Genomic DNA, 20,837 nt, shown 5'->3' with positions numbered 1-20,837 from the left:
TGACTTCTCTATTTCCAGTGAAACTCTTGAGTTTTGCCAGAATGACTCCAAGTCTAACAGACTGTGATTCACTAGTCCTGATCCTTTGTGTCAAAGGTGTAGCTTGCTGTGTTTGACATTAAGGAAAGATGAAAGTGGCTTCACTGTTTCCTCTATTTTAAGTTTTGAAGCTATGGTAAGAAATCAGGCTTGGACCCTGACTAGACAGAGCTGAGAGAGTGGTGATGCTAGAATAGCCAAGAGGTAGGCTAATGCACAAGGTGATTCTCACAATGATAGAAGAGTGAGCAGTTGATGGGACAATCATGCTTTTTTTCAGTATTTTGAGCTAGGCCAGTGTGGACTTAGCATGGCAGAGCATCATGAATGCTGCAGTAGAGGTGAGAAAGCTATGTATGTGCTTGCAGCTAGAGGTAAGGAGGGAATTCCCAGGGGTCTTGGCAGCTTGCACTAAGTTTTTATAAGAATAAATCTATTTCTCTTTGTTACATGTGCCTTGTCTTATAGCTCTTCATCTTAAGAGTTGATAGTGACTATATCTTTTAAATTGTTTTTTTAAAGCTCCCAGTTAGAGGCTGCCTCACTGCTGTCCTGTGCTGCACTTGCCAAGTGGCTGGAGCCAGTTTGTTTGCACAGCATCTAGGTGCAAGCTGACTAGGAGACTGTGATGCACTGGTGCCTTTGGAGGAAGCAGAGGGAGAAAGCAGTAGGTGTTGAGGGCTACATAATAGGCCTTCAGTTCTGTTTGAGCACACTGCATTGACCTTAGCACCTCCCTAGCTAAGCGGCACAGAAGTGCCAGATCAGCAGCACTGAGTTGTGCTGTTGGTAGCATAGCCACGTGTCTCTCCCTTACTCCTCCACTTGCTTGTCCACTTCTCTTTTCTCTAAATTTATCTGAGATGAAAGAGTAATTGAGGCTGGGTACAGTGATTTTTCACGACCAATACCCTTTCTGCATCTCCTCATCGGCTATGTCATGTTGATTCTGCCTGGAGTCCTCGAAAAGCAGCATTTCCGAGAAGCCTGCATTTGGAGTTTGGTCTATTATTACCTTATGCTTGGAGGAAGTGTGAGGAGGGCAGCTGATAAACAGAAGCACAACCTGGGTGGCTGTGTGTTCTTGCAACTCACCTGTCTCTGGTTTGTGTATATTCTTCCTCTGTGTGTTTGTATTTGTGCCTCTAAGAGCCTTCTGCTGCCTTGGCAACCTCTTAAGTTTTTTTGGGGTTTGATAGTTTGGGGTTGTTTTGTTTTGTTGTTTTGTTTGTTTGTTTGGGTGTGGTGTTTGGGTTTTTTTTTTTTTTGGTGGTGTGGTGTTTTGGGTTGATTGATTGTTTGGTTTGGTGTTATGGTTTTTGTTAGTTTGTTGGTTTGGGTTTATTTTGTTTGTTTTTCTTGTTGTGTTTTTTGTTTTGTTGTTTTTTTTTAATGCGTCTCCCAGGGTCACCAGTGAGAGCTTATTAGCTGGGGAAGTGAATTGGCTCACAAACTTGAGAAATAATGAATTACCTTGTATTTTTTTAAACATGATTTTTCTATTTATATATAAAATGCATATAAAACTGATAAATATATATATAAATATATATATATATATATAGGTCACAATAAAGAAACTTGTGATGGCAGGTCCAGTTACGCTCCGTCCTGCTCAGAGGTTGCCCTGAGCCTCAACACCATGGGTTGGCACAGTCCAGAAGGATCCCTGCTTCCCATAGCCTGGCCCTTGGCTCTGTCTGCCTGGAGCCTGCGGGAGAGGGAAGGCGGAAAGCTCGTGACTTGCCCAGACAGTCTGAGGCCTGGCCCTGCAGCCTGGGCTCCCCAGACGCTGTTGAGTCGGACTTGGCTGGCAGCCGCCGCGCTGTTACTTTTCCGAGGTAACGAGCGAGATCAATCGCAGGACCCTTTCCAGAGGCAAAGGGGGTGAGGGCCACGTGCAGGGAGACCATAGGAGCCAGTGCTGGGGCTGTGAGCGGGAGGCGAGAGCTGGGGGCCTCACAGCAGGGCAGAGCGGTGCACCGGCAGACTCGTGTCAGTGTGGCCTCTCCACTCAGCACTTCTGGGAGGCTTTGCTGGAGTGCAGCCTGCAGCCTCCCTTGGGCTGGCTCTAGCTGAGCACAGGGGACGCAACATCTGCATTACCTGCTGTTTCTGTTGGCCTTGGGCGGTTATGGGTTTTGCAAATAGCTCTTGATATTTGAAGGGAAAGGCTTCTTTTTGACAGCATGATTTTCTTTTAGAGAAGACAGGGTCTTTCCCATTGTTCCCAGTAAGCAACTGATGTTGGTAGGTAGACAGAGGATTCATACTTTCCCCCAAGCCAGCACTGCATTTGGATTTTCTCATTTCAGCTGCCTTCACAAACTGACCTTACCATAATGTAAACATGGGATTTGTCACCCTGGACTGTGCTTTGAAGCAACTGCCATCACCATCTCAGCAGAAGCCCTGAGAACGTTCTGGTGGGCAGCAATGAAATTCCGTGTCTGGGAGAGAACCTTGGTGTGTTAACAGCTGGTGTGTAGTTCTCACAATACTTTTTGTTCCATGTGGTCTACTGTTGTCCATCATATATTTTCACTTTCTAGAAAAACTGTAGTCTCACTGAGCGAAAGTTTCCTTTTTAATTTTTCCCCCAATTTGCCAAAAGTTTCTGCACCTTTATTACATGAAGGCAAACAAATGCTTCATTGATTTTTCTGCACTACTTACTCTGTTTCTGTTACCTGCTTTCTTATTTGTCTCTCCTAAGCTAAACATTCCCATTCTTCTTAAGTTGTAAATAGAAATCTCTGCAGCTCTCTAGTAATTGTCAGGTTGTATTCATAGAGATGACAAGGAATGAAAACAGTGCATCAAGTAGGAGCAAACCATTGGTTTCATATAAGTAACACTATTGTGTCTTTGTTTTCTAACTCATAACTTACCTATACTAATATCTTACTGACTTCTGACTCTGCTAACCACTGATTTTTTATTAATATGCAGTTGTTTTTCTTTGATTGTTGCAGTAGATGTAAAACTGAACAACAGGTATAGCCAGTTCATGATGATTACAAGACTTTTTCTTCCTCACCAGTGAACACTTCTCTTCCTGCTTTTAGCTGCCACCAGTGGGATTCATTGGCCATGACTAAAGTCACATACTCTTTTCTGTTTTAATAAGCATCTAATTTAATATAGAACAAGTTGAAATCTTTTAGTGTCTTGCACAACTTGACTCATAACCTCTCCCCCCTCCACCCTGATCTTAGATCTCTTTGAGATATCCTGTGTAGGTTCTAGATATTGGATAGTGCAACGTGAACAGTAGGTCTCCCTTTCCTCTGCATTTATTTTGACCTCCCAATCACCATTAAAATACTTGCTTTCTAGAGTGTTGTTCAGAGGGTTAATGTGGCCATGGCTCTCACTTCAGTTGCTCTTGCAGGGAAGATTGACTCTACTCCTTACAGCCTTCTAGGAATGAGGGGTGCTCTATGGGAACAGCTCAGGCCACAACACTCTTTCTCTTTAGAGGAGTTCTGAAAGGGTTACAAGGGAGCCTTGGCTGTTTCTTTGAGCTATTTGGAAAAGACGGGCCTCAGACAGCTTGGCAGGAACCTGGGGCCCTGTTTTTTCCAGCCCAGCCCTTCCTTCTGCACAGAGCTGTCAGGGAATCCCACGAATGTCTGGTTTCTCCCCTTTCCAAATTTTTCTTTTCTTTTTTAAATTTTTTTTAAGCAATACTTTTATCCATCCCTGGCTCTTCCCCAGACAAGGACCTCAAGTTTTGTCCATTGATTAGTCTTGCAGGGAGTGAGGCAGAAATGAAAGCCTTGCTGCCATGCCATAGCTTTTGGAATTAGTTCATACTTGTGCAGCTGAGAAGGGCATTGGGAAGTTTCCCAGAAGAGCATCCTTTCTGGCATTGATCTTAGGGCAGGTCCATCTGGCCTAAGAACAGAGGGATTGAATGGGACCATCTGTGAACTGTGCTATTCCTGTGGGTCACAGTGAGGCAGTTTGAAATCTCAGAGCTGCATGTTCTGTATCCTGTCTCCCAGGCATACAACAGAATGCTGCTTTGTAAAAATGGAAATGCCATTTGCAAGCCAGGCTTATGAAGGACAAGACAGGTTAGCAACTTTTCCTTTATTTGCCTTATGCTCTACAGGGCTGCCCTGAAGTTGAACTAGTTGTGAATACTTCTGAGATTTCCAGGTCTGCCTTACACCTTTCCACATCAAGAAAATTGAGGTGTGTAGGGGGTAGTATTAGAAATGAAACTTGGTCACTAGTGAGAGCAACGATCTTGAACAGCTGTGTTGAAGACATTGATGTTGTATAGCTGAGAAAGAGAAATCTGAATTAGGATTATCATGCTATCTTGGTAAACCTGTCAGATGTTGGGAGCAGGGAGTGATCTGAGATCTGCATGGAAAACCTTTCTAAAAGGCAGTCCTCATGTGGGGCAGTCCCTGGAAAAGTCTCTGAAATCAGCAGCCAAAGAGCCTGGAGTCAAGTTGAGATGAGTTAATGGTTTCAGTTTTTGGTGTTTCATCCTGTGATTTAAATGGGTATTCCCTGCCAAAAGCACAAAGAAAGCCCTTTTCTGTCCCTAAAAGTCTTAGTCAGCCTTCCCTATGAAGATTTTGCTTTGTCCCCTAATTTTCCCCACCTTTCAGGGTGTTTTGTGGCTGACAGAAGAGTTTGTGAATTGAATTCTCTTGGCTCCATCATAGTCTGTTCTTTCCCAGGGTTTCTCTGGGCTGCAGGTATCAAGCAGCAGCTGTTTGCAAGCTGTGCAGGGCTCCAGCATTTAATTTTAAAAAAATCTTCTTTTGAAAAAGATGGGTGGGGGGTATTGTAAAACCACTCAGTACTTCAGCTTCCCTATGCTTTGCTTGGTGATTCTGTTCACTAGTTCAGATGTTTCTGAAATGTACGTGTATTGTGGCATCTGAAGAAGATGAAGCATCCAGAAATCCACTGTGGAATGCCAGCTTTTTGCTTACAGAATAGTGTAAATGATAATCACAGGTAACATTTGTCATTATAGGACTTAATCTTTACCCAACACTGTGTGCTATCAGCCAAAGAGTAGTTTGACTAAAAAGCTCAGAGTAAGAGGCCTTGATTGGTAACAGGCAAGAAGGCATTTTGGTGGCTCAAGAAAACTGGTTATTGTGTTGTCCAGAAGCAGTGCCCACTGCAAAGTTTAAGTGCCCTATTGAAGGTAGGCTCTGCAGTGTCAGGATGGAAATGCTGATGTGTCTGAGGTCACAGCAGTTACTTTTAGGCTTTCATTCTGTAAGAATAGCTGAAAGATGGATATCCTTTAGAAAACAAACAAACAAACAAAACACAGAAAGAAAAAGAAAGAGCTAGGCAATGCTTGAAGATACCACAGTTTCCAGACATTCTCCTGTTGCACTCACTGAACTTTTATTAACATTTCTTATCCAATTACTGTCCACAGCAAACCAACTGGGGAGAGACCAGAGCAGCCTAGCTGATCCAAGTCTACTGAAAAGTAGCCCTGAGACAACAACCTTTAGTAAAAGGAATTTCAAAGTGAGAGAGCCTTATCAAAGACACAGTTTATGTTCCAGCTGCTGGTATCCATGATGTTGCATGGCTTCTTTGCTTGAATTTCAGACTGCATCTGTCTCAGTAAATGTCTTCTTCCACTGCCTTTTCTGTCTTTCTTCTGTCCGGCACTAGAGGCTTGACTTAACTAACGTGGGACTAGTTGGTCTAAGGAAGTTATCTGGAAGTGCTGCACTTGCTGCTTGTCAGCTGTCTACCAGTGATGCTTAGCCTGAGCAAGAATCACCCTCTGGAGCAAAAGGGCTATGGCTTATGTATTCTTAACTTTTTCTATGTGTAAAGAATTCTTTATTTGCTTGTTGTTGAAACAAAAATAAAAATTACTTAAAATTTTTCACTGTGAAGAATGTGAGCAAATTTGGGCTGCAAATGTCTTCAGTGTTGAAAACTGAGTTTTACTCAAAATTCAGCTCAGAAAACTTTGTTTTGGTAGGCTACCAAGAGGAGGAGGAAACCCAAGTGTGGACCATCTGTTTGGGGTTTGTTTGTGTGGTTTTTTTGATGTTGAGATAAAGATGCTGATGAGCAAAGAGGTGTCAGCCTCTCTTCACTTACCATTTTGAAAAGCTGCAGGTGCTGAGATTTCAAATTGAGTAAGTTTAAGAATTTTGTTTGTTGCTTCTGCTGACTGAGTATGGATCCTCAATGAGGTAACAGTGATATCAATAAAGGCTAGAAACTGAACTTTGAGATCCACATCTATTTCTACATTTACTACAGCATTTTCAGGGGGGGTTCTCTTCTGGGATTTTAGCCACAGAACAGCATAAATGGAATAATATTCTTTGTCCTAGGCAGAAGGTCAGGTTTGACACCTATGTTGGTCTTTATGATAGTGATAAATATGTTTCTAGGATTTATGGCTTCTGTCACTGTCATGGCTTCAGTTGAATCTGCTGATGATATTCAACACCGTGCTGCCCTTATGGCAGCTTATAAATGAAAGTGCTGGCTGGAGCAAAGTATCACAGGGCTTGAAGTTCAGATTGTAAAATGAAAGGCTTCCTGGTCTGGTTGCTGCTTCCAGTTTTTGGGTTTTGGGACGATGGTCTTTTCCACTGGGCTGATTTCTTTGTGCTTGAGTGAGGGGAACTGTTTTTGTCCCTGGCTTCTGCGTTTTGATTTTCTGCAAATAGGCTAAGGAATTGTGTATTCATTATCTCAGTAAATTTCCTTATCTTAGTCCAGGGTTTTTCTGTGTGTCTCACTCATGTCTGTGTGGATGGGATGTGTTAACCCAGGACAATCACTTACAAACAATAATTCTGAATTTCAAATGAGAACTTTCCAGTACTCATTAAAGACAACATGCTACTTGCAAGGTAGTGACTTCTACTTCTCATGGATGTTTCCTAAAAGATCTTGAACTGTGGTGTAAGAAGAAAACTTGAAATGATTTGTTAGTTTTCTGTTCAATATATTTCTGATCTGAGCTCCACTAGAAGGCACTTGGGTGTAAAGGTCTTTGACAGTCCCATGATGCTTTTGAGTTCTCTGTAAATATCTTCTGGTGGATGATCATTAGAACAGCAGTTAAAAGCTTTCCAACTCAGGCAGTAAACATGGCAAGGAGAACACAATCTCATCTATTGTGAAGAAAATAAACAGGGAAAATAGAAAGATCTAATCACAGGCTCTTGGAATTCTCAAAGAGAGCCCCAAAAGTGATTCTTCAGAGACTTTGCTGTTCTTGCCTTTGTGCAAGAGCTGCTTATGCTTTTACACTCCAACTAGTCTCTAGAGAGCCATAAACCCAGTACACAACATGAAGATTAACCTCTCTGCAAATGTTATTATGGCTCAGCTCAAGCCATCTGGAGGCCATGTTTGAACTCTTAGTTGTCTTTAGTGCAGACTCATTCTCTATGAAATGCAGCAGTTATAGCCTTCGTGAGAAAAGTCTGCTCTGTTTAGAACATTTGCTGAAACGTCATGGAAGGCATCAAGCATGAAGAAATGGCATGTAATGAAGATTTCTTGATCTGACACTGGATGCTATTGTTGTTGTCTTCTCTTCATGTGCCTTATCTATGCTAGGAGGGGACTCTTGAAAGGACATTATTCCACTAAGTGGTTCAGATATTTCAGTCTGCCCTTATAAGGGTTTAGTATCTGCAGCTGCATCTTTGATGTTCTCATGCTTAACATTACATGCAATCACTTGGTGAAATTCCTGAGGTAGTAATTCCATAGTTCCCATCTGTGTTGCTGGGACTGGGAGCTGCTGACTAATTATACAATTTTCTCTCTATGCTGTAGGAAACAATTCTGTTTTGGCTCTAGAAAAAGGGATTGGGTTGGACCAGAATATAGGATTGTGTATTTTTTTTTTAATCTGTAACTTATGAAAGCTATTGCACTTCCTCTAAAGATATCTGCACTTGGCTTTTGGTTTCCAGAGTCATTAGAAGTATTTGACTGTCAGAAGACCTAGCAATTGAAAGGCCTATCCAAAATCTCTCAGAATCAAGCAAAGTTGCATCCTAAGGAAACAACACCACCCCTAGATTCCTGTTTTTCTCAAACCACAGAGGGAAAAGGTGGATATAGTGTGCAGTTGGGATGACCAGCAGAGTTGTCACAACTGCATCATAGACTCTTCTGTCTACACTGATGGAGGAAACATGACAAAGATGGGTGCCTGTTCAAACGGATGGGATTTAAAAGCTTTGTTTGTTTGGTTTGGTTTGGTTTGGTTGGTTTGAGGTGCTGCAAATAGCAATCTCTGCCTCGTAGCCTGCAGTTGGTAAAGGCAGAAATCTCATATAAAAGGCTTCAAGCTCCAGGTGATCCATGTAAGTTCTATGCAACTTGAGCATCTTTTGCAGACAGGATCTGACAGGGAGGAATCTTTCAACAAATCCTAGACAAGTCTGGGAACTGCCTTTTAGAATGTGCCAGCGCTTTGTACTATACAATACAATTATCTGAACATCCTCAACTCATCTTCCTCTAATGGACTGTCATCAGATTTAGCAGTTTCCTGGAGAAAGATACTGACCCTTTCTGTAGTTTGAGGTGCAATCACAAATTCCCTGTTCTCTGTGCTAATTGTGGTCTGTCAGCTGGCCTGCTTGGTCAGCACGTGCATTGCTGCCTGCTGGGGAAGGGAGACAACTGAGCCATTTGGGACTCTCCCACAATTTTCCACTCTACCACCTGCTTTGGAAGGGGCTGTAGAACTGCCAAACATGCTGAAGTGGTTAAGTGTACCAGCTCCTAAAGAAGCTGAAGGGGAGGGGTGGGTTTTGCCTGATAGGTTTTCAAAGGGAGCTGAGACTTTGAAGTTCTGTTTTAGCAGCTGCCAGGTATGCTGTCTCAGCCTTTTGCAGCACTTCTACCCCCAGCCTTTGTGTTGCATTCCTCTTTACAATTACAGTGCCAGGACCCAGAGAGGAAAATAAAAGAAAATTAATTAAGCCAAGAGTGTGGGCATTAGCAATAGTGTTACTTTATTATATTTTTACCCTTTCAGTTATAGCACCTTGTGCTATGTGTCAGTGAATCACCTTACACTTGCTTGGGCCTATTAGAGTAATAGATTTATTTCTCTATGGTTTTCTTTGCCTTTCTAATTACTGCTTCTTTACCTCTCTTCTGCTTTATGTTCCCTTCCAAAATAATCATGTCATTTTAACCTTTTGTTCTTTAATGGCCATGTGAAAAAGAGATTTACATCCATGATGTCCTAGAACTCCTTGCTGAGACTAGAGACACTCAGATCATCTTTCCAGTATGGAAAGAGAAACAGAGAAATGTGTCAAGGCTTCATATAAAGCCTCTGTTGAAGCAGGGACACCACTCACTGCTGTATCTGCTGGAGGCAGTGAGCTGGGAGTTTCCCTTTTACTCACTTCTAGAAACAATGTGCTGTAACTTGGTTTATTCCACTGCATACTGAACTCTTTTACAATAATGTGAACTCCTCTGATTTTTCTTGTTGAAACTGGGTTACTGGAAGTGCTGCAAGCTGAGCCCTGTTCTCTTGTGAAGAGGTGGAAATGTATGAAACAACATTAGGAGTGGAATGGGGACTGTATGCTGTATAGCTTAAAACAAAAGACCAATAAGGAGGCCAAAACTGTCATAAACTGGAATAGTTTCTTCTGGCAAGACAACATGCTTCTGTGGTATTAATCCTTTGAGGACTAAGTGCCAAAAATGAGGAGATTCTTTCTCTGCACTACTTGAAGAGCTTGCTTTTCCAGGTGAGGCTTATGAAAATAAAAGTCTTTCCACTCTTTTCTTGCAGTTCTTCATAATCCAATACGGGCATGTCATTACATAGGCAGTAGAGGGGAGCATAGGAAGTTTTGGCGTGGAGGTGAACTGGGTTTGGGGTGGTTTTATTTGTTTGTTTGGGGGGTTTTTGTTTGGTTGTTTTTTTTTGTTCCAGTGCTGGCTATAGATGGCTCTAAAAGATTTTCTCTTTCCATATTACAAATTTTTAACATGTAATTCAAATCTGAACCTGTCATTCTCTTCTGAAGTTAATTTTCAGGATGCATTGTAGCTATCAACAAAATACAGCAAACCCATTTGAAAACTACCTTGTGGATTTTAGGGCATCATTATTTTCTGCAAAGAAATTTTCGCAAGTAGGGTATCTCTGGAGAATTCTTAGAAGGAACACTACAGACCTGGAAAACCTCTGGCAGTTTTAGCTTGGAATTTGTGCTCCTGTAGTTGAAATAAATACTTCCAGAAGCATATTCCATTAGCTGTAAGGAAGGTGGTTGACCAGTGGAGTGAAGGAAAAGTAGCACTTACCTTTTACAGTACAAATACAGCATTGTGTGGCCAGCATAAAGCTTTCAGAGACTCCAAAAAAGCTAGCTGTAAAACATCTAGCACCAGCCCCCCGGGACTGCTTTGGTACCAATGTGCCATGCTGCTCTTAGGATGGCTGAGAGTCTGTGTGTCATGGTTTGTGTGTAGCACCTCTCTGCGACGTCTCAATCAGTAGCCCTTTTCTTTTTTCCACGATGTGTACAATAGGATAGTCCTGTCTGTGCAGCATATGTAGTTCTGGCTCAGCTTCTGCAATAGGTAATAATTCATGCTAGCATTCTCTCTTTGTGGATCTTGAGTGCTTTCTACCACCACTCCTCAATTAAATTTTATGTCATCACTTTGTGATAGACTTTACAAAGTGTGTGCTGACATAGACACCGTCACCTTTCCTATTCTTCCTCTAAGATATTGTGAAGTGTTCAGGGAGCCACAGCAGGTGAGCTATCTTTGTATAGAAGGTGGAGGTAAAACATTTTCTCCTCTAGCTCTGGCAGAGCAGAACTGCAAAGGGAACCTGAGGAGGAAAAATGTTTTGTTTATCAGGTGAGAGATTACTCTCAAAGCTGGTCTATTTCTTGCCATACCTCATGTCCTTATAAATCCATTTGAGGAAGGAGGAGAGCAGAAACAATACAAAGATTAATTTATAACATGGGGAAGATAAGAATGCTAGACACTCCACTTTGGCCAGCATGTAAGTACTGTTTGGCTTAGAGAATTATAGTAATCTGTTGCCTTCTTATTGGGAAACTCCCTTAGCTTCATTACATTTGAGCTAGGTTGACAAATTTCAGAAAAGGTCTCTTGATGACCAGTACCTGAAAGGGGCCTACAAGAAGGCTGGAAAGGGACTGTTTACAAAGGCCTGTAGAGATTGGACAAGGGACAGTGGTTTTAAATTAGGGAAGAATAGATTTAAATTGGGTGTTAGAAAGAAGTTCTCTACCATGAGTGTGGTAGAACACTGGAGCAGGTTGCCCAGGGAGATAGTTGAGGCCCCATCCTTGGAGATATTCAAGGTCTGGCTCAACAGGATTCTGGGCAGCCTGCTCTAATGGATGCCATTCATGCTTAGTGCAAGGGAATTGAGCGAAATGACCTTTGGAGGTCCCTTCCAACCCACACCACTCTGACCTTTACCCTTGTATCAGTGCTTATTCAGAAACAAGAGACTGTTAACCACAAGCATACAGCCTCACAGCAAAGACCCAGAGAAGTGACCTTTAGTTCTTGGTTTCTTTTTTGTTTGCTTGGTACAGGTGGTTGTTTTTTCTTTTCTTAGTTGTGTTACTGAATGGTGGTAGCAGATGCATCTTGTTGGTGCTATGCTGCTACTCTACCTCTTTTACCTGGAGGATTTATCCTAATATGACTGTGGCCCTACTAGCTTCCAGGTTACACTTTCCACAGTCCCTGATTAGGTGATTTTGTGATCTTTGCTCTGGAAGTGCAGAACAGATTCTGGCCTTCTCTTTGTGTATGTTGCTTCTTTTGTGAAGTTCTGTTATCTGGCTATCATTCTTGGTCTCAAAATGTATAGGCATGATATCAGGAAATTGCATTACTTCAGCATGCTTCATCCCCATAGGCAAACAATCGAAGCTGTCAGATTTATCAAGTCTTTTCTAGAGACATTCATCAGAGAGTCTTCATCTAACACATAGCAAGATTAACATAGGTGTACTGGATGTCAAGCAAAATTGATTTGCTTGCATGAACTTCAGTGCAGATTTTGTGAAGTCTAGAGACTTGTCATGTTCTCTAGAGATTTCTTTGTGTACTCAATGTTTAATATTTAGACAACAAAACACCCAGAGTTACAAACGTGGCATCTCTGCTCCATGGTAATACAGCACAACTGAAGTCATTTGGGTCTCAGATGGTGTGAGGCCTGGACAACAGAACTCTGGAAGAACCTCTAAGGCCCTGTGGTGTAGCACCATCCTGTGCTATGTCTTTTGGGAGGCTCATGGTGGCAGGGGCCTTTAGCTGTGAGCAGGGCAGAGTGCTTTGAATACTCTCCCCTATCTTACGAGTCCTAATGCTGCAAAATTTGACAGCCTGTTGTTTGTTTGTTTGTTTTTTCTTCTCAAGTGCTCTGGATTTCACCTGTTTAGCCAAACTGTAACTTTTCACTTGCCTCTTGAGACCCAAATAAGGAGCTTGAGCTGCTTTCCTCACTCCCCAGTCTCTTATTTACTGGCATCTTGCAGCTGCTGCTTGAGCACATACAGCAGAGCACCACACTCTGGGAAAGCCTATGCAAGAGAAAACTTAATGGAAAATATTAAGGAAAAAATGTGTTTGATGGACTTTTAATGTAAAAAGGAGAGAGAGAAAAGAAAAGGGGGAGGGAGAGGTTTTTTTTTTTGCTGTAATAGGAACCAAATGTTGACTGGGACAGCAGCTGCACTCTCACTCTTTCCCTGTAAACTGTGTGAGTGGTTTTTCAAAGGAGACATTACAGGGTGCAGGGCTAGCTTACTGGTCCTGTCTTAACCCTTGCCTCTCTGGAGAAACCTCACAATATAGATTTCCGAGCACTAAAAATATATATGGCTAGGAAGGAATAGAGCTCATAAATTTTTTCCAGTTTGGTTTTCAATAGGCTTGCCAGCATTGACAGAGAAAAAGTAGAAGTAGGAGGAGTAGAAGAAAGAAGTAGAAAAAAGTACAAGTCATGTTTTGTGTTGATCCACTTGATCCATGCTAGGATTTTACAGTGGAACCACAGTGAGGAATACATTTCCTGTCTCTGTAAATGGTGCAGTGTTGCATCAAGTTTCTGGTACTTTGCATTCTCTGGAGTATGGATATTCACTCCAGAAATGCTGCCTGGACTAGGACAATTGGCAGATTTAAGGTGTCACTTAACATGTTTCTTAAATCTAAATTACCTTAATCCAAGCAGAGCTAGGCAGTACAGTGAGGTAACCTCACTTGGAGCCCATCTGCTCTGTCTGTACTCCATTAATGCTTTAAAAATTGAGGGAGGGACACACATGACACAACACAGTTCAGGCAATTGCATGCTAGATTTAAGTGGTAATCTTCCTGAAGACTTCATTATGAAATCAAAATGATACCAGGTTTCTGTGTTAAGCTCATTGTATGTATGTCTTGCTGGTAAAATATTTTTGCAGGCTTTGACTGTGTTTGCAGTTGTGGAAGTATTTGCAGGTAACATGAAGCCAAAGCCACCTCCTACTCCATAAATGTCACCTCTGTGTTTGTACTAACTGAAGGTAGAAAGGCTATGTGAATTTGTTCATCTAGATCATGTGAAGGAAATGTGCTCAGCTGCCTTCACTACTTGTCCAGTGACCTGATGAGCCACAATAGGATGAAGACACTGATCTTTGCAGACAGCTGGCTCTTAGTTTTACTGATTTAACCCTTCTACTAGTGAATTTCAAAGCTGTGATGTGTAAAGAGAAGACAAAATAGTGTTGTTTACCAGTCAAGTATTCCACAAATCAGAAGGACTGTCAGTATTTTGTAACCTGCTAAGGATGCTACTAGGGGCCCAACAAAAATTTGCTTTACTGAAGGGTAAAAATTTCATTTCATTGGCTGAGACTGGCAAGTTTAGTGCTCTTGAAAGTAAGAGTTTGATAATGTCAGGTAAATCCAGGAATAGACAAGGTAGATTAGGCATTCCCTGCAGAGGTTTTACAGTGCTTCATAATCTCACCTTGCCCTTCCCCTGCTTGGCTACCACAAGAATGTTTTGATGCACCTAATTTCTAGCCTACACTCATGACCTTGCCTGTGTATGGAGACCCAGGACATAAAATGCATTTAATTCCTGGTCTGCAGCAGAACTGAATAATCACTAGATTGCCTTTGTTATAAGAAAATATTTTTGCACCAAACCCCAGGTTTCTCAATGGCAGGGAAATAGCAGGAATAATATTCAGCAACCAAAGAGTAGGAAGCAAATTATGCCACAGCGGAGACCAGAAAAGAAGGAAGCCCTTGAAGAAGTCTGATTCTACGTGTAGAGTAAAGTGAAGGAGCAGGAAGGCAGTCTGCATGTCTGGAATAATGTGCCCAGTGTTGAGCATTTGCCTAGCATCAAATACAGATAAAGTGGAAAAAGTTCAGGAAAAAGCAATGTATGATCATAAGGCCAGAAGCAACTGAATTGAGCTAAAAAATGAGGGAAGTTAAGTGTGCCACAGTTTGCTAAGATTGAAGGGGGCATAGCTCTAGTAGCAGAAGGTTTAGACCTGAACTAAGAGGAAGATCATGCAATAGAACAGAGAAAAGATAAGTTTAACTGGGAATCTCAGGGAAAATTCTTGACACCTGCCTGTGGAGTTGTGCAGCTCAGTGTGTGACACATGGACTCCTCCAGCCACTGAAACATGGGCTAATCTTGCATCACAAGGAGATGAGTTGAGTGGTTTTGCTCACATCCCTGTTTTTGAATAAAATTCCTGAAACAACTCTGTGAGTTGAAAGGAGAATTGTGAGAATAGCAGAAGGGGACTCCTGGCATATGCTAATAATTAGGCACATAAAAATGTCCTGGGATGCTTGAATTTTGCCTCTGGTAGCTGTGACAGTTAACCTGTGAATGGATCTGGAAATTGTAGTTAAATTCACAGAACTTTTCATATTCTTTGCTTAAACTCAGTTCCAAGGTTTTTCATGTGGACCTTGTACATCAGCTGTTGTCTCATGGCATAAGGGTACTCATGGTGAGAGCCTTCTGTGTAGGTAAAAGTAGTCTGAGCTGCTGGGGAAGTGTGGGGAGCTGAAGAATCAAGGCCGAAAATGTTACAAGATGCCTCCATCTGTGCCTTATCACTGAGAAGGGAAAGTTTTGATTGATGGTCTGGGACAGAAACTCTTCTACATCTCTACAACAGCTTCACCATGGGAAATTGTTGCTTTGAACTGGATTTGAACTCAAAATGTAGTTGCACACATTTATTGGGCTGATGCAGCCTTGACAGGCTGCTTATTAACTTTAAAAGCTTTTCCTTGGCTTCTCTTGCAGAGCTCCAAAGCAGATTGCAGGCCAGGTGATGGCATCCTTATTTTATACAGCCCAGCTGTTTCCTGCCCCTTCCCTGTCTCCAAGTGCCTGCACCATAGTGAGTTCTGGACAGCTCCCAGTGCCTTCAGAAGATCTCCAATTTCCCAGGCAGAGCTCTTTTGGAAATATTACAAAAGGCTTTGTTCACCTTTGTCTTTTTTGGAAAGATACCTTTCTTTGCCTTTGTAATATAGATACCACTGCTGCTGCATGTTTTAGGGGCTTGCGTGTTCCAGCAGTCAGAGCTACAGATCATGCTAAAAGCAGGCTCTTGCTGGCTAAACTCGACCAAAGTCCCTCTGTCATAGATACTCCTGATAACAGCAGCAGTCAGGAGCAAACCATTCTCAGACTTGTTGCTTTGTTTTTCAATCTCTAATTTATTGCTTTTGAAGCTGAGGAGAGGGAAAGAGGGAGAAAAGACAAAGGCAGGCCTCGAGGGAAGTGGCTCTGTGAGAGGCCCGACAGTCCTGCATCTCTGCCAGGCCCCCAGCGTCCTGGGCTTTGGCCCACTGTGTTTATCATTGCTCCACAGCCAGCCCCAATCTAGAGCCTATTGTTAGGGATGGAAGAAGCATGTAGCACGCCAAAGAAAATGTTCTGTGTTTTTCTGAGTGCCTGAACATAAGTCAGCAGGATGCTAGAAGCTGCCACACTAGACAAAGTCATTAGTTACTATGCTGACTACTTTCTAGCAGCTGGTGCCCACTGAAAACTTCCTGGACATGTCATACCACCTGAATGCCCTGTGGAAAAGAAACTGCTGCTCAAGATTATATTGCATTCCATGTCAAGGTGGGAGCACTGATATACAAATGCACTAGGTTCCCGTATTGCCAGCAATGGCCCTTGTTCATCCTTAGCTCCAGCCTTAACAGAAAAGAATGCAAAATAGTTTCATTGTTGGCTCGTTTCCTCATTGAAAGGGAGGCTGCACCTCCAGCTATGCTGGTTCCTGATATAATCCTTTCGGTTCTCACAAACTAAGCAGGGTTAAATGTGGAGAAATCTTCTTCAAGAGTGTAAAGCTTCATTTTCATCAGTAATTTAAGCCTAGTTTGCATTGCCTTTCAGTGAGGTGTGGGCACCTTTCAAATGTTTTAAATGTGCCTGCTTAGTAAGTGATGTATGGAGAGAACCAGAATACTTCATGAACTGGTATTGCTCCCTGCCACACAGGAGTTGGTATCAAACAAGTCCCTAGCTGTGCCATTGGAAGTAGGCTTCAGCTGAACTACAGATGAAAGTCCTATGTGTAATTATGATACTTAAAAATCCTTAAATGTTTTTGGAAACATTGGAAGCCTTAAACAGAATTTATATCCAAATTATGCATTAAGAAATTATGTTCTGAATCTCTTCTACTCCTGCATTGCCCTCCCCTGATTATTTCCTCCTAGTTTCGCTTTTGTAAAGATTTTTTCATTGCCCTGTCCTTTGCTGATGTCATTTATTGTCTGGTATTACTCATCCCAGCAGTTGTGGTGTGGTAGTAGATTCTGCATTGTCAAGTGTTTGAGTGAGTTACTCAGGAATGGTGGATGATAGAAGATGTGTGGGCTATTAGTAGTAGTTACCAGGATTGTTCTCTTCGTGTGGACTTGCTGTGTCAGATAGATCTTTGTAACTATGAGAGTCTCAGTGAGTGATGTTCTGTAGTCTGGTCTTGTCTACACCTTGAGTCCTTGGTTATTCCCTTGAAATCTGTTAGAAGAGAGAACAGAAGCCCACACTCCTCACTTGTAGGAGCTGATAATCACAGCCTTTCTGTAGAGAGTCTGCATTTCATTGACACAGTTCTTTCTCTGTAGTCACTTGACAAATGTATTAGTATTTTATTAGTGTTTAGTATTTTAGTGCACCAGCTTTAGTTCTTAGTACACATGTAGGTAGTTGAATAAGCATTGCTTACATCAGAAAAGAGCTAATGAATTGGAAAAGAGAACTAGAGCAGAAGGGGAATTTGGAACCAGAAATCCCTGAGATGAGTGCAATGTGTTCTAGCACTTTTAGGCTGGCTTGCCATCATAAAATCATGGAAATCTGTTGAAAATTGTCTCAGGAGCAAACCTGTATATTTTGTGATGCAGAAAGCTGCAGCAGAGGGGTCTTAACACTGTCAGTGAAGAGGAAGAGGGAATTCTGGCCCAGGCTTTATGAAAACTACAGTTGAAAGGAAGGAATACAGTGGGTTTCTTGCCAAAAGTACTGAGTAGCCTTAAGAGCTGCTGGAAGGACAGAATCCTGCTTACAAAGGATGGGCCATAATGCCAAAGCTGAGATTTCCTGTGCATAGTGAAGGCCTGAATCCTGGCCAGGTCTCTAAACTAAGTAACTCATAAATAATTCTGAGCAAGCTGTGAGAAGGTTGCTCACAACCAGCCTAGCTGACAGAATGAAACCAAATCTCTTCTGGTGGCACAGAAAGGAATTTGTATTTCCTTTTTGTGATGTGGGCATCTCTGCCTATATCTGTCATCTTTACATGTGAGCAAATGAATATTCAGTCAGCTGTTAGTGTTCAAGCAATAATCCTGAATTGAAAATAAGCAGGTCTGTGAATACTGACACTGTGATCCTCATTTCCACTGGAGATGTGGGGAGTTTCTGGTTATTTTTGGCTTTGCTTAAAATGGTGTGAGTTCTGAAAAAGCTTTTCCTTCAGTTTGGGGTATTTATATAGTTGTGGATTTTTTTACCACATGGATTCTAGTATCTATTAAGTTGTGAGGTCCTCTACTTTTTTTTTTCCCAGCCGTTGTTACTGTGCAGAGTATGTTGTAGAATTCTTGAAGCAAAAGAGCTAACTGCAGGAAGGGTGCAAAGGTGCTATCACGCTTCTATAAATCACCTGACCCTCAGAGACTTGAGAGCAGGAGCTGCACCATGATGCATTCCTGTGAGCATGGCAAATCCAGTGACAGCTGGAGCGTGTCTCTGGCAGCAGTGTATTGTCAGACTGTTCTATACAAAGGCAAACTTTGCCTGAGGTGTAGCATCAGCAACTTGGTAACACTTTAAATGAGGACTTTCCCAAACACCAGATGAAACATCTTATGAAAGTGATCTTGAGACTTGCAAATTTGCAGGCTTTCTGTTGTCAAGTATTTAATGCTTGTATTCTAAAACGTCGAAATGATGTATGATAAATTTCTATTGATTTCCATCTATAAAGAAGCACAACCCATGGAAACTAACACAAACATGTTCAATCCAGAAAAATTCTGCAGGCCAGAAGAGTAAAATTTAGGCAAGCAAGGGTATCTTCAACATAATACCTAGAAACTAGAGCTGTTACACTGCATCATGTGGAGAGGTAGCGTTGGAACTGAAGGGAGTTGTGTGCAGAACTATGTTGCAAGAAAATGTTAGCCAGAGTTTTTGTGGGTTGGTTTGTTCTTTGAAACTTAGTTCTTCCTAAACATTTAGTAACATAGTTTCAAGTGTTTTTCTGGGCAATTATATCCTAAATTTATTTGGGCCTATAGATCATATATTGGCTAAAACAGAAAAAGTGGATTAAAACAGGTTAGAAACTAAGTGAAAGTATTTGAGAGGTCATGGAAGTGGACAAAGGTTGGAGCAAGGCAGCAATCCCAGTGCATTTTTATTTCTATAATAGTTCATCCTTTGTCAGATACCTCAAAACAAAAGAAATGAGGATTGAGGAAATGATACTGAAGTTTTTGATACTAAAGTTTTGCCAATCAGTGATCCTCACAGTACTACAGACTGCAGTCCGTGCACATCACCTCTGTGGCACAAAGCCAGTTTGGCTATCAGGAGCTCCAGCTTCAGTGTAATTTTCTATCAGTTTTATCTCCTCCATTTCAGCTTGACTTTTATGTTTTAGAATCACTCAATCTCTAGCTTTCCAACCATTCTTCTGGATCAAAAGATAAATTTTATGCATTTCAGGTTTTGGAGGTAGCTGAGAGAAGTTGGAACAGATGTTTAGTTTCTAGAATTAATCATGTAACTTGAATGTAATACCTTAAAGAGTGCTTGACTGAATTCTCTAACTTCTGACTGAGACAGATTTAGTTTCAGACCCTTGACACATCAACAATACTGGTTGCATTTTCACAGGCCAGATGGGCTATCTGTTTCAGTGTCCTGCTCAAACACCAGCTCATGGAAGATTCTGTGGGAAGAGCATTAGGTGATGTTATGGGATGGTGGTACTTCCCCAGTACTCTCTGGGACTCAGTAATCAGTGATTTTTCTGGTGGTAGTGGCTCTTGCTACTATGAGTTTGTCTAATAATTTTGGAACCCCTGTATATGTTTGGCATCCTTAGCTTCCCATAGTAAGAAGCTAGTTATGTGTTATGAGAAAACTTCTACCTCTTTTTTTCTTTTAACCTGCCCAGGTTTTTCCTATGTCTTGTATCATGAGAGGTGAGTAATTGTTTCCTCTCCTCCCTGAAGGAGATATTTTTCATATTTCCTTTTATCTGTCCTTTATCCAAGCTGAAGAGTCCTTATTTATTCAGCCATTCCTCAATGTATAAGCTGTTCCATACCTTTGGTCATCTCTACAGCATTTCTGTGTACTTTTTCCAGTTTTCCTGAATGCTTTTTGAGAATAGAGGAGGGATGGGGATTAGAACTGTTCTCTGTATGAAATTTTGGTTTATATGGTAGCACATTAGCGTTCTTGGGTTTGTTCCCAATGCCTATAGGGAAACCCATAGGTTTCAGACCTACACAGCTTTTTTTAAGGCCTGAGTACTTTCAGCAACGTGAGTTATCACTTTTCCAAGATCTGATAAAAGGAAAAGAACAGAAGGACTGAGAATCTTGTAGCAGTAGAGAGGAGGGAGTGAGAATAATTTACCCAGTGTTGCACTGGGGTACAGTGGAAGCAAAGGACCGAGGGAGCATGGGTAGGATTCTGGAAACAGAGGTCTAGAGAAGGCTACCTACAGCCAGTGGCTCCAAGCAGGAGGAGGCCCAGAGGATGCAGAGTGGGGATGCTGGCAACTGAATTTGTTTTCCAGTGGATTGTCTCACTCTTCTGTTGCCAAGGAGCTGAGAATGGAGACTGACCCTCTTTAGAGTATTTGCCTTCACTTTGCTTTGAAAGGGATTCAGTAGGTTATTTTTAATAAGGGTACGTAGGGCTGGCAGCTGCTTCTGGTCTGGTTTGAAGCATCCTTCTGAATATTTCAGGGGTTTGTTGTGATAATGAAGCTTGTGGGGAAAGGTGCAACGTATTCAAGAGAAGCTGTGACACGTTCACAGAATCTAGGTAGTAGGTTTTGATAGGGTCCTGAAGCAAAGAGATTACAGTTAACTGCCTTGCCAAAACCATGACCTACACTCCAGATTGCAGCATGAAATGTAAAAGACTCCAAGTATCTCTTCTATCCAAGTTACTTATGCATAAAAATTACATG

The 20,837-nt window shown here is 41.8% G+C and overlaps 1 protein-coding gene across 1 annotated transcript in view; it reads left to right on the top strand.

The window, feature by feature from the left end:
• Positions 1-20,837, top strand: part of TTLL5 (tubulin tyrosine ligase like 5) — a 118,741-nt gene that overhangs the window by 71,904 nt on the left and 26,000 nt on the right. The gene's annotated exons all lie outside the window — the stretch shown is intronic.

The sequence above is a fragment of the Indicator indicator genome, chromosome 4 (genome assembly GCF_027791375.1).
Source record: "Indicator indicator isolate 239-I01 chromosome 4, UM_Iind_1.1, whole genome shotgun sequence".
Classification (NCBI taxonomy): Eukaryota; Metazoa; Chordata; class Aves; order Piciformes; family Indicatoridae; genus Indicator; species Indicator indicator.
The sequence above is the reverse complement of the archived record's forward strand: the minus strand, read 5'-3'. Positions and strand labels throughout refer to the sequence as shown.